This window comes from Phocoena phocoena, chromosome 3 (assembly GCF_963924675.1).
Source record: "Phocoena phocoena chromosome 3, mPhoPho1.1, whole genome shotgun sequence".
Classification (NCBI taxonomy): domain Eukaryota; kingdom Metazoa; phylum Chordata; class Mammalia; order Artiodactyla; family Phocoenidae; genus Phocoena; species Phocoena phocoena.
The window spans coordinates 24744346-24759010 of record NC_089221.1 but is presented as its reverse complement, the minus strand read 5'-3'; positions in this window follow the sequence as shown (position 1 = coordinate 24759010).

The window sequence follows — 14665 nt, the reverse complement described above, 5'->3', positions numbered from 1 at the left end:
TTGAAGATCAGGAACCATGATTACCTCTCCCCTTCACTCCATTTTCTTAATTTGCTAATTATCAACCTAAAATTCTTTCAGTATCTGGAAGGACTTGAAGTTCTATCAGGAGATTCATCTTAGTTTTTATAGCAATGGAAGTAGTCAACTTCAGGAAATGAGAAGTTCTATTAATTCACTGTGTTTTAAAGTCCTCCATTTCTAAAGAGTCCAAAAGTTAATAAAACATTTGTATTGGTAGTTTTGCTACATAACAGATCACCCTTGAACTTAGAAGCTTAAAACAATCATTTACTTAGTTTACAATTTCACGTGCTGGCAGTTTGTTCTGGGGTCAGCTTGATGGTTCTCCCAGGTCTGCGTGACTGACCATGGCTAGTTTATTTCCGTGGACAAAGCAGGTCACAAGCTTAAGGCTGGAGTCAGTGTGGGAAAGAACATATACTCCACTGTTTGATTAGCTACATAAGGCTAGTGGCTACCATATCAGGAAGTGCAGAATAGAACAATTCCATAATTGTAGAAAGTTCCCTTGGACAAAACTGGCCAAGAAACTGTGACCTGTGAACATATAATCAAAGGATAGTAACACTTTCAATTCAAAGGATTTTCTCACTGCCACACTCTTAATTTTGTTTCTTTTTCCCCCTCTGAGGAACTAATTCTTTCAGAGATTATAAAAATAGATTTACTAGAAATTAAGAATCTCTTCCCTGTGAGGGAAGTGACATCTGCCTGCAATCATTGGCCTGCATTTAGATATATGGCCATGCCTGACTTCAAGGAGGTCAGAAGTACAATGTTAATATGTACTCAGAGAGAGGAAGAGCAGAAAAATCTGTGTGTAATCTACTAAATCTCATAAAGTTCTGTACATTTCTTATTAAGATTATTCACAAGTATTTAACCTTTTTGTTGCTACTATATATGTGGTCATTTCCTTTATTATATATTTAATTGTTTATTTTTATTTAGTTAGAGTGTTGATTTCTGTATGTTAATTTCATCCTGTGTTCTTGTTTTTCATACTTTTCTATTGATTTATTCGTATGTCATGCTGTCACCTGCAAATAGAGGTAGCCTTGCCTTTCAATTATTACCTCCAATTGCATTCTCTTATTAATTACTCCCTCCAGTACTATTATAGCCCCAGTCAGGAGTGAACCTATAATGAAGTGGTCATGGGAAAGGTTCCTAGTGGGCAAAACATCAAACAGTACAGTTGTTTATCCACATTGCCTGGAATAAAATATGGCCAGAGGTTTGGATCTACACTAACTTATGGAAAGCAGCCAACAATTTTGCTTGATGGTCAAGGGCACAAATGGAACAAGGTTGGAACATATGTGGCAGAAACATCCCAAGAAGAATTATGTGAATGTATGTCTCAAAATGAGCCAAGATGGTGACAATATTTATATCCTGTGTCAATGTTCATCAAAAGACATCCACTGAAAAGGAGTGTCCAGTAGCCAATATGACTTTGCCTGTGGTTGTCTATCAGCCTTCTTCCCCAGCCACCCTGTACTTGTTCAAGGGGCCTATATACTGTGTAGATATGGGGTAGGGATAGAATCTGTGTTAAACTTAAGAATATGAATTATCCCTACAACAGGTCTGGCCATCAACACTGATAAGTGGCTCCCTTCCAACAGCAGAAACCAATGCTGGATCTCTTACCTTATTCTCTTGGGTGAAGCAGCCTTCCATCTGTTTCAGGCTGATTACATTGGAATCCTTCCATTATGGAGGGACAACAATTTATCTTCACTGAACTGGATAAGTATTGAGGGAATGGATTTGAGTTTCCTCTTCAAAGTGTTGCTGGCAGCATCACCTGCTGTGGACTATGGAATGCCTTACTCTATTACTATCTAACACAATATTGCGTCTGAAAAAGAAATACATTTCACATGGAAATAAAGCCAGCATTGGACTCATACCTATGGACTCAACTTTCCTGAAAGAACAGTGTAATGGCCTACTAAGGATGTGGTTGTAGTATACAGACAATAGAGAAATGTTGGAGTCATCATTTACAGTAGCTATTATAGGTTTTGAACCTACTGCCAATATATGTTGCTCTTTCCCTAATAGCCAGACTATGCAGGTCTGGAAACCAAGTAAGAGTGACTCCTTTTGCATTTTATTTATTTATTTTTATTACCTTTATTAAAGTATAATTTCTTATTTTTAATTTTTTTTTTTTTTACTGAAGTATAGTTGATTTACAGTGTCCTTTATATACAGTTTGGAGCTATATTGTATCAAACTTCTATGAATATTCATGTATAATTCTTTGTGTAGACATCTGTTTTCGTTTACTTTGGGTGAATTGACTGTATGTTGGGTAAATACGTGGTTATGTTTTTCTGTAACTGCCAAGAAAGTTTCTCCCAGTGATTGTATATGAGAGTTACTGTTGCTGTATATCCTCACCACCACTTGGTATTGTCAGTATTTTTACTTTTAGCCAGTCCAATAGATATGCAATGGTATCTTATTTTGGTTTTAACTTGCATTTTCCTGATAACTAAAAATGCTGAACATCTTTTCATGTGATTATTGGCCCTTGAATACTTTATTTGGGAAGTATTTGTTCATGTCTTCTGTCAGTTTTTCTTCTTCTTTTTTTTTTTTGTAGTAAGCTCATCATCTTTATTCCATCTTTGTCATACTGAGAAAGAAGAATTTCTTAAAACATGTTTGGATGTCATCAATAATATTACTTGTAGGTTTTTCTAGAAACAATGATAGTCTTACCTGTATATTCATATAGCAAGTTGAACTGTGGCTACATGAAGATTAATCACTCAATTTTTATTATAAGAAGGGATTTAGAATTTAGATTTAAGTCAATATAGATATTTGAGATTATAGCCAAATTTTCTATTGTAGTTATTGTATATTCATGAAAATTCCTACAGTTTGCATGTGAAATTTTGTGCATAACTACACTATATCAACCTGTCAGTTTTTCAATTAAGTCATTTACTTTCTTGTTATTGAGTTCTAAATATTCTTTATATATTCTCAATATAAGTCCTTTGTTAGTCAGGTGTATCAGACATTTTCTCCTGTTCTGTTACATTAACCATATATTTGAAGAATAAAATATTTTAATTTAAAAGTCCAATTTATATCACTTTCTTTCATGGTTTATGTTTTTCTGCGTTGTAGCTAAGAAATATTTTCATACGTCAAGGTATGAAGGTACGTCCATTATCAGGATGTCTCTGGTTTTGGTTTTCAGATATCTTGTCCCTGTGACCACAGGAGTAATACAAGTTCCTTTAGTGTCAGGTATAGGAGCTTTCCAGTCTTTAATGCAGAGCTTGAGCTGGGAGTTTGAAGCCCTAAGGTCATCCTGTTCTTTCTTCCCGTGCAAATGTCAAGGGCCCGCTGAGCCCACAGGTGCAGTGGGTGCTGGTTTACACTTTGCTGGGCTGCAGGGGCTGAGGCTGGGCTGTCGGCCAGGCTTTCTCTGGGTCTTCAGTTGGAATGTGGCTGGCCCATGTTGGTTTTTGTGTTTAATGCTGTACCTATTACAAGAAGGATCTCTTTTTTTCAAGCTGTACATTTATAAAAACAGATCATGTACTGTATATATAAAAAATCTCAAGATGATAGAAACATGTATGTATGTACTAAGTAGTATTCCACTGTACTTATTCGTAAGATAGGATTTATTACAAAACTCACACCAGGTACTTAGAGTTGTGCACTACTCCTTTCCAACTATAGAATCAGTGTTACTGCTTTCTAGCTCAATCCCTGCAAACCCTTCCCAACCCTCTCCTGTAGGTAATTTTCCTCTGCTGGCCTCCAACTCTGTGTCTCCTCCCCCTACCTCCTAAATAAATAATCAGTGAACCAAAAAAAAAAAAAAAAAAAGCAACCAGCCAATCCCTTTATACTCTTTAGTTAGACTAAAATGTTTTGAGGTATCAAATACGTGGTCACCCAGAACCTTGCCTTCTATGGGTTTGTTTAGGAAAAACCGATAGTGACATTTTGCATCTCTCTATTGTCACACCATCCCATGGCCCACCAGTGCTGCCTTTACCACCAGAAATAGAATCATTAGTGCCTACAAGCCTAATTAGATTAGAGAACCAATTCCAGAAAACCCAGAACTAATTCAAAAATCTCATCCTTAAGGTTCTGTTCTTTGAGAATCCTTTCCATTATCAAAATCTGAATCAGTCAGGTTTTGACCAGAGAAGCATAACCAGTAGGAGAAATATATTAAGAGATTCATTGCAAGGAATAGATTACAGGGTTATGTGGGCTGGCTCGGCAAATCCAAAACTGTAGGACAAGCTGTCAGGAAGTGTGGGCTGGAACTCGGGCACAGGTTGAGGCTGCTATCCACAGGCAGAATTTCTACTTCAAGAAAGCCTCAACTCTGCTCTTGTCATGTCAAAGGATTGAATTAGGGCATGCAGATATAGGATAATCTCCTTTATTTTAAGTCAACTGGTTATGGACTTTGATCACATCAACAAAATACTTTCATAGCAATACCTATACTAGCATTTGATTGAATAACTGGGGACTGCAGCCTAGTTAAGCTGACACATGAAAAAAAAATACTGTCTGTGAAATACACCTTTTTCATTGCATTGTTTGTGTTTTCTGTATTATTTTTGCCTTGATCTATTTTTAGTTTGAAAAAAATATTTTACTAGTTAACTATTTCTATGTAACAGATTACCACAAACTTCCTGGCTTAAAATAACACAGATTCATTATATCACAGTTTCTGTAGCTCAGGAATCTAGCTACAGCTTAACTGGGTCCTTTGTTTCAGTGTCTATCATAAGGCTGCATTCAAGGTGTCCTCAATGGCTGGGGTCTCATCTGAAAGCTCAGCAGAATAAGGAACTACCAAGCTCATTTACATAGTTTTCGGCAGGTTTCAGTTCCTTTTAAGTTCTTGCACTGAAGGCATCATTTGTCATGTGGACTTCTCTAACATGGCAATATGTTTCATGAAAGTCAGCAAGGGAAGGTATATGCTTCAAGTCAGCAGTCAGACTCTTGTAAACTAATTATGGAAGAGACATTCCCCTAAACATTGAGATATTCTGTTGGTCAGAAGAAAGCTACTTAAGGAGAGAGAATCATACAAGGCTGTGAATACCAGGATGTGAGCATCACTAGTTGTAATCCTAGACACTACCTCCCACAGGTATATAGTTGTTTATTTTTTTTATGTGTCTGACTAATTCTCCTTATGTAGTTTCTTTTGTGCAACTTTTCTTACATATTTTTATAATTATTTTCTCTCTTTGTGTACAACATAAGCCCTTTTTGCTTTATATCTCAGAAAAAGGTTATCTTCTTTCGAAAAGAATTTTAGCTATGGTAAGTAATTACTAAAACATACAGGTTAACTTTAAATATTTAGGTCTTCTGAAAATGAAAAAAGAAAACTTAATTTTTCCAAATTTTGAAGGCACATTTAGCTAAAACGTTTGCACTTAGAACTATCTACTCCACTATATGACCCTCATTTGTCTTTCAAAAAAATAGCCTTTTATACATTTTCTAATTATGTTTTATTTCTCAATTAAATAATTTTTATTGTTTTATTCAACAGTCTCTTGTACATCTGAACTTTAAGCCATGTACATCATTAAAAATATTATTAGATTGTACAATCAGAGAGTGTAGAATTGATAATGCCCAAAGGGGGGGTTATTAAGAACACAAATTTTCAACTATTTATTTTAAGCAGATTCCTACTTACTGCATTATTTTAAGGAAGGGAAAAAAATGTGGCTTTTTCCCCTTAACTTTATTGTGATCATTATCACTCTCACAACTAAAGTCTTTATATTTTCCATAATTTATAGTTCCTGAATTTCTGAACACTTCTATAGGAGGAATCAGCGCAGTAAGATTTAAAACAGATTTTAGCTACACTCCCAGGCCATACCACATTTAAAACCTTAATATCTTTTCTTCTCCTGGAAGGTTGCTGACTGCCAATCTACTGGGAACTCAAAGTGGTCGTAGAGACCTTCCACCATTCCCAACGTTACCACCCGATGTGTGTCTTCTGCAGATAGTTCGGTCCATGGTTCTAATGGCTTTGTCTTTCATTGGTTGGTAATCTAGTTCATCCCATCTATGGGAGTATATAGTTGTCAGTTCAGATTGTGCCCTCTTACCATTACCAAGGTCAAAGGCTTGTGCTGTGGATGGAATTATGTACCCTCTCCCAATTTAAAGGTTGAAGCCCTGACCCCCAATGTGACTATATTTGAAGATAAAGCTTTTAGAAGGTGATTAAGGTTAAATGAGGCCTTAAGAGTTAGGTCTTAATCTGATAGTATTGGTGGATTTATAAGAAGAGGAGGCAGAGATCCCTGTCTCTGTGCACATGCATGGGGGAAAGGCTATATGAGCACACGGTGGGAAGGCAGCCATCTCCAAGCTGGGAAGAGAGCTCTCACCAAGAAACAAATAGGCTGGCACCTTGATCCCGGACCCCCAGCCTCCGGAACTGTGAGAAATGAATTTCTGTTGTTAAGCCACCCAGTTTATGTTATTTTTGTTATGGCAGCCTTAGCAGAATTAGATAGCGTGCATCTTGGAACAAGTGTAATAATGTCTGCAATCCTGGCAACCCTCTGTTCCTACATCTACATCCACTTACTTTTACTTCTAGGTATTGAGAACACATCAATCCTATTTTAGCCACTGAGCTTCATGGTGTGTGGAGAATGATGTGATTTACATAAGGACAAAACCAAAGCAGACAACGAATACAGTTCTATACACAGGTAGATGGACAAGCTGGCAATATCAATACAACATAGTTCTCCCCATCAGAGGATTCTGGATTGGACACCCATGCCTTCAGTCCACCAGCTTCCAGTAATTCCATCCGCCTGGAGTGGTGATTTCATTAGTCACTTTAATAAACTGGCTTAGCTTTTCTCACAAAGTTTTCAGGCAACTTTTGGCCTCTTCCAGCACTTCTGAAAATGGTAGATATGCGCCTATCTGCCCAGTGGGCACAAGTAACTGGTAACAATCTCAGAAAATTCCTGTGTACTTAGTAGTAGGTGGTTGACACCACAGTGGTATCTTCTCTTCCTCAGGTGCTTATCAGGACTAAAGTCTATCCTTCCAGGAAATTACATGTACTTTCATCTTACAGTGAATAAGATTAGCATACCTACATTTAGGTATGCTAAATGTAGCATACCTATTAAATATAAAGAAGCCAAAATGTATGTGGCCTAATCTGGTTCTTATCATAGTTTTTTCTATATTTTAAATCACAGTAAATGTCTTTTAATGATTCACAGAGATATGTAAAAATAGATTTTAGTGTTCACTTTTTTTTTCTATTTAAAAACCTTAAAACGCTATGGATGATTTGAGAATTGTTTCCATTTTCCTCTCCTTAAAGCTTCTTAAGACACTAAGCAAATGCACAATTTGTCACGGATTTTATATGAAACATCTAAAAGTATTAACTATTTTCAAGAAACATAAGTTAGGATCTGTGTATAGCACAACTAATTTCCTTTCTGTATATTTTATTGGTCCTGTGTACTCACCGAGTCATTTATACCTCATCTTGTTGTTAAAATTAAAAGGTGTTCCTAATGTAGATGAACTAAGGTGATTATATATTATCACCCTAAGATAATGAAATTATAGTAGCTTAATACTTTTTAAGATTATTCTAACACTATGAGATACCAAATACAAGTTAGCTCATAAATTATTCAAAAAGTTATAGAACTGCATATCCATTGAACGTTCAATAAAATAGCAGAAGAAAGAAGATATATACTTTATCTAGTACATGCTGCAGTAAATGAATTTGTTGAAACTTCTGTTATTGTCTTCACAGAAGTATCAATAATTTTTTATATGCAAGGGTATAATATTCAGTGTATTGGGATTCATCCTGCTTTATTTTCAAAACATGTATTATTTTAAAAATATTATTATTTTTAAAAAACTTCATTTTTTTAGAGCAGTTTTACGTTTATAGAAAAATGAGGAAAGTACAGAGATTTCCCGTATGCTTCCTGCCCCCACACGTGCATAGCTTACCCCATTATCAATATCCCACACCAAAGTGGCGCATTTATTATAACTGATGAACTATATAAACAAATCATAACCACCCGAACTGAATAGTTTACCTTATGGTTCACTTGGTGTTGTACTTTCAGTGGGTTTGGGCAAATGTATGACATGTAGCTATCATTATAGTGTCGTACAGAGTATTTTTGCTGCCCTAATAATTATCTGTGCTCTGCCTATTCATTCTTCCCTGCCAGCCACTGAGAACCACTGAACTTTTTATTGTCTCTATTGTTTTGCCTTTCCCAGATACCATATAGTTGGAATCATACAGTCTGTAGTTTTTCAGATTGGCTTCTTGCATTTAGTAATATACATTTTAGGTTCCTCCATGTCTTCTCATGGCTCGATCCCTCATTTCTTCTTAGTGCTGAATAATATTCCATGGTCTGGATGTACCACAGTTTATTTCTCCACTCACTTATCAAGGGATATCTTGGTTGCTTCCAAGTTTGGGCAATTATGAACAAAGTTGCTGTAAATATTCATGTGCATGTTTGTGTGTGGAGTTATCAGTTCCTTTGGGTAAATACCAAGGAGCAAGATTGATGGGTTGTATTAAGAGTACGTTTGGTTTTGTAAGAAACTGCCAGTCTACCATTTTACATACCCACCAGCAATGAATGAGAGTGTCTGCTGCTCCACATCCTTGCCAGCATTTGCTGTTGACATATCTCACTGTATAGTGTAGTTACGGGTGTGTAATGATATCTTGTTGTTTTAATTTGCATTTCTCTGATGACATATGATGTGGACCATCTTTTTTATATCCTTATTTCCTATGTGAATGGCTTCTTTGGTGAGGTGTTTGTTAAAGTCATTGGACGCTTTTTAATAAGGTTTTTTTCTTATTGATTTTTAAGTGTTCTTTGTGTATTTTGGATAATAGTCCTTTATCAGATGTGTCTTCTACAAATATGTTTTTCCAATCTGCGGCTTGTCTTCTAATTCTCTTGACATTGTCTTTTTTTTTTTAAACATCTTTATTGGAGTATAATTGCTTTACAGTGTTGTGTTAGTTTCTGCTGTATAACAAAGTGAATCAGCTATATACATACTTATATCCCCATATCCCCTCCCTCTTGAGTTTCCCTCCCACCCTCCTAATCCCACCTCTCTAGGTGTTCGCAAAGCACGGAGCTGATCTCTTTGTGCTATGCAGCTGCTTCCCACCAGCTATCTATTTTACATTTGGTAGTGTATATATGTCATTGCTACTCTCTCACTTGGTCCCAGCTTCCCCTTCTCCTTCCCCTTCCCCTTCCCCTTCCCTGTGTCCTTAAGTCTATTTTCTACATCTGTGTCTTTATTCCTGTCCTGCTCCTGGTTCATTAGAACCTTTTTTTTTTTTTTTTTTTTAGATTCCATATATATGTGTTAGCATACGGTATTTCATTTTCTCTTTCTGACTTACTTCACTCTGTATGACAGACTCTAGGTCCAGCCACCTCACTACAAATAACTAAATTTCATTTCCTTTTATGGCTGAGTAATATTCCATTGTATATATGTGCCACATCTTCTTTATCCATTCATCCGATGATGGACATTTAGGTTGCTTCCATGTCCTGGCTATTGTAAATAGAGCTGCAATGAACACTGTGGTACATTACTCTTTTTGAATTATGGTTTTCTCAGGGTACATGCCCAGTGCTGGAATTGCTGGGTCGTATGGTAATTCTATTTTTAGTTTTTTAAGGAACTTCCACCACTGATGGTGGCCTTGTAGAATGAGTTTGGGAGTGTTCCTCCCTCTGCTATTATTTTGGAAGAGTTTGAGAAGGATAGGTGTTAGCTCTTCTCTAAATGTTGATAGAATTTGCCGGTGAATCCATCTGGTCCTGGGCTTTTTTTTGTTGGAAGATTTTTAATCACAGCTTCCATTTCAGTGCTTGTGATTGGTCTGTTTATATTTTCTATTTCTTCCTGGTTCAGTATTGGAAGGTGGTGCTTTTCTAAGAATTTTTCCATTTCTTCCAGGTCGTCCATTTTATTGGCATATATAGTTGCTTGTAGTAATCTCTCATGATCCTTTGTATTTCTGCAGTGTCAGTTGTTACTTCTCCTTTTTCATTTCTGATTCTGATGATCTGAGTCTTCTCCCTTTTCTTCTTGATGAGTCTGGCTAATCATTTATCAATTTTGTTTATCTTCTCCAAGAACCAGCTTTTAGTTGTATTGATCTTTGCTATTTTCTTCATTTCTGTTTCATTTACGTCTGCTCTGATCTTTATGATTTCTTTCCTTTTACTAACTTTGGGTATTTTTTGTTCTTCTTTCTCTAATTGCTTTAGGTGTAAGGTTAGGTTGTTTATTTGAGATTTCTCTTGTTTCTTGAGCTAGGATTGTATTGCTATAAACTTTCCTCTTAGAACTGCTTTTGCTGAATCCCATAGGTTTTGGGTCATTGTGTTTTCATTATCGTTTGTCTCTAGGTATTTTTTGATTTCCTCTCTAGGTATTTTTTGATTTCTAGGTATTTTTTGATTTCTTCAGTGATCTCTTGGTTATTTAGTAGCATATTGTTTAGCCTCCATGTGTTTGTATTTTTTACTTTTTTTTTTTTTCTGTAATTGATATCTAGTCTCATAGCGTTGTGGTCAGAAAAGATACTTGATATGTTTTCAATTTTATTAGATTTACCAAGGCTTGATTTGCGACCCAAGATATGGTCTATCCTGGAGAATGTTCCATGAGCACTTGAGAAGAATGTGTATTCTGTTGTTTTTGGATGGAATGTCCTATAAATATCAATTAAGTCCATCTTGTTTAATGTATCATTTAAAGCTTGTGTTTTCTTATTTATTTTCATTTTGGATGATCTGCCCATTGGTGAAAGTGGGGTATTAAAGTCCCCTACTATGAATGTGTTACTGTCGATTTCCCCTTTTATGGCTGTTAGTATTTGCCTTATGTATTGAGGTGCTCCTATGCTGAGTGCATAAATATTTACAATTGTTATATCTTCTTCTTGGATTGATCCCTTGATCATTTTGTAGTGTCCTTCCTTGTCTCTTGTAATAGTCTTTATTTTAAAGTCTATTTTGTCTGATATGAGTATTGCTACTCCAGCTTTCTTTTGGTTTCCATTTTCATGGAATAGCTTTTTCCATACCCTCTCTTTCAGTCTAGGTTTTCTTCTGTGTTATCTTCTAAGAGTTTTATAATTTATCATTTTACATTTCAGCCTGTGAGCCATTTTGAGTTAATTTTTGTGAAGGGTGTAAGGTCTCTGTCTAGATTCATTTTTTTGCATGTGGATATCCAGTTGTTGCAGCACCATTTGTTGAAGAGACTGTGTTGCTACATTGTTTATTATTTTTTTCAAATTAAATTTTTTACTAGGTTAAAACATGTTAGCATCTAAACTATCAAAAAATACGAAAAAGCCTATAAATTGAAAATTCTCTTTTACCAGTTTTAATTTTTGAATTATTTCTAGAGGACACTATTTTCAGTGTTTTTAGTTGTACTCTGATATTTGTCTTGATAGACAGATAGATAGATAGATATTTATTTATACCCTGATGTTACTTGGAATTTTAAAAGTCATCATCTTTTGACTTCTTATCTTGTGTTTAAAAATTTTGCTCACAAACCTCAGCTGTCTTCTGACTCTCTCCCAGTATCCCTTCAATCCCTATAATTAAAAGATACATGATTTATCATTTACCTTGTTTGCAAAAATTAGGATTATGTGTTTGTATATATATAGATGTAGATATGTATATTTGTAAGTATGCTTTCTTAAATGTTTCAGATACTTGTCAATATGTTTTCCAAAATTCCAAACAAATTAAATAAATTACAAGTTTATATTTTTTCTGAGAATTACTTCTGCCTCCTTCTTCATTCTGGAATGTTCTTATAGTCTGCTCCACAGCTGTTGTCCTAGGATTCTCTTTCTTTCTATGCTAGTTTAGATTTCATTTCCTGACTCCCATGTCTTATGAGTTCTTAGATTATTCTTGTTTACATGTGTTATTTAAGCTAATTATCTAATAGTATCCTAAGAATGATTCAGGTAAGTTGACATTTTGATTCTTTCAGTGTTGCACTTACTTTTCCTTCAGAATTCTCAAGGCATTGCTTCACATCCTTAAATATATTTAGAGTTCCTATTAGGCAAATCGGTGCTCTTCAGATTTCTATTTCTTGGCATATAATTTGTGTTCTCTGACACTTTCAAGGTTTTTTAAGCTATCACTTATGTTCTCATCTTTCATTAGGATATTCTTTGATGGTGGTCATTTGTTAAAGTTATGCTATATACTAGGTTGACCCTTTGAATTTAGAGACTTATTTCATATTTGTGGAAATTTTCTTCCACAATTTATTTTTGTAATTCCTCATCATCCATTTTTACTTGTATTAAGTTATCTTTCTCACAGTTCTCCTCAAATGTTGCATCTCCTGGTCATAATTTCTAATTTTCTATCTTTTTTTCTCATTTTCCATCTCTGTCATTTGAATGGATTTTTAAAATCATTTAATGCTTCAATTAATTTTCTTTTAATTTGAAACAACCTATTTGAATATGTAAGAGCTTTTTATTGCATATTTATTTTTCATTTTACATAGGCTGTTGTACTTGATTTTTAAGCATGATATCTTCTTAATGATCTTAAAATATAATTTTTTTCTTCAGTTTTCTTCTGAGCTCTGTTTGTCCTGTGCTCCTTTTGTTATTTTTATTTTTTTGTTATCTGTCCTTCCTGATGGAGTCTTTTCTCAAGTATCTGGATATCCTTGGTTGTTCATTTATATCTAAGAAATAGCCACTAGAATCATAAAGAAAGTTCAATATATGTGTTTATGAATGGATTGAGGCTTATGAGAAGTGGGACTACTCAATAGGAGGTACATATACTAAGTGTTTTTGAATCTCCTTTACCTGTCCTCCTTTTCAAATATATTCTCCCTGATCCTTTTACTTCTCTCATTATTTTGTTTCATTATCCTGGCTATTTTTCTTATCTTTCTTTAATGTTTCTACTAAATCTCCAGTTGGACATACTCTCCTTTGAGTAGAAAATAATAATAGGAGATGATGTCAGAAGGTAGCATGGCCAGATTATGCCGAGATTTTAGGCCCTTCTTGGAAATTTGGCTTTTAATCTGAGTGAAATGGAGAGGATTACAGGATTTTGAGTGAGGAGGACATGACCTAAATAATTTTTTAAAAGAACATAAGGGCAAAACTGCTATGCATAGAATTGGGGTCAGAGAGATAGGAGAGGAAAGGAGGAGGGAGCCAGCCTGGTGGCTATTAAAATAAACCTGGCAAGAGTCCAGTGTGTTCATTGAAAATGCACTAAGAACTAGTTGGAGTCTAGATTTCGCATTCATAGCTGTGTGTAGGGCTTTCTTATGTTTTTTACTGAAATTATACAAAAGGATGGATATTTTAGGTTACCTGGAGAGATTGAGACCAGTCAAAAGGTTTTCCTGCTGCTCTCTCATTGACAATTTAAAGTAATGTTATACCAGTTTCACTTTCAATTGTTGAGAAGATCTTTCAGGACACCCTTAACTCCTGTAGAGAGCCTTCCATCTGACTTAACAGTGCTTGGAGGCAACACTTTTGCTATCTCTGAGGTCTTAAAAGATTTTATAGTCAAATTCTCAGCTTCATCTTTAAATCTTGCTTTTCTGTGAGTGTCCTGAACATGATATTAGATTGGAAAACATTTCTAAATTTTAGCCTGATTTGCCATTTGGAGAGCCTGAGAATCTTCAATTCCCGTAAGTCACAGCTCCTTTTAGTTTAACATTCATTCATTTAGCTTATCACTCCCCTCTTATATTTTACTATAAGCAGCAAGAAGAAACAAAGGTAGACTTTCAGTCCTTTGCTTGGAAATCTTAGCTAGATTGCCTGGTCCTTTCGGTGCATTTTCTATGCATTTTCTACCTTCCATGTTACTATGGAAATAAGGTTGCTGAATGTTAGGCCACTTGCTAACATGGCTCTTCTTTCCAATAGTTTCTGGCAAGATTTTTCTCACTTTCTGTTAAGCCTTCACCAGAACCTCATCAAAGCCCAAATTCCATGAGTGGTGTGTTCACAGCTAAAGTTTTCACTACATCTTTCCTCAGAATCCTTACAGCCTTTTCAGCCTCTCCACTGCCGTTTCCAAAGCCATCCCCCCATATTATGGTTTTGCTCTGGGGCATTCCACTTGTGATACCAAAAAAACTGTATTAACTGCATATTAACAATGTACAAGCTATCTGTTGCCCCATAACAAATGATTCACCAGTTTTGCAACTTAAAACTATAAATGTGGGGCTTCCCTGGTGGCGCAGTAGTTGAGAGTCCACCTGCAGATGCAGGGGGCACGGGTTCGTGCCCCGGTCTGGGAAGATCCCACATGCCGCGGAGTGGCTGGGCCCGTGAGCCATGGCCGCTGAACGTGTGCATCCGGAGCCTGTGCTCCGCAACAGGAGAGGCCACAACAGTGAGAGGCCTGGGTACTGCAAAAAAAACACAAAAAACTATAAACGTTTATTACATCATAATCCCTGTGGATCATGAACCTGGGGG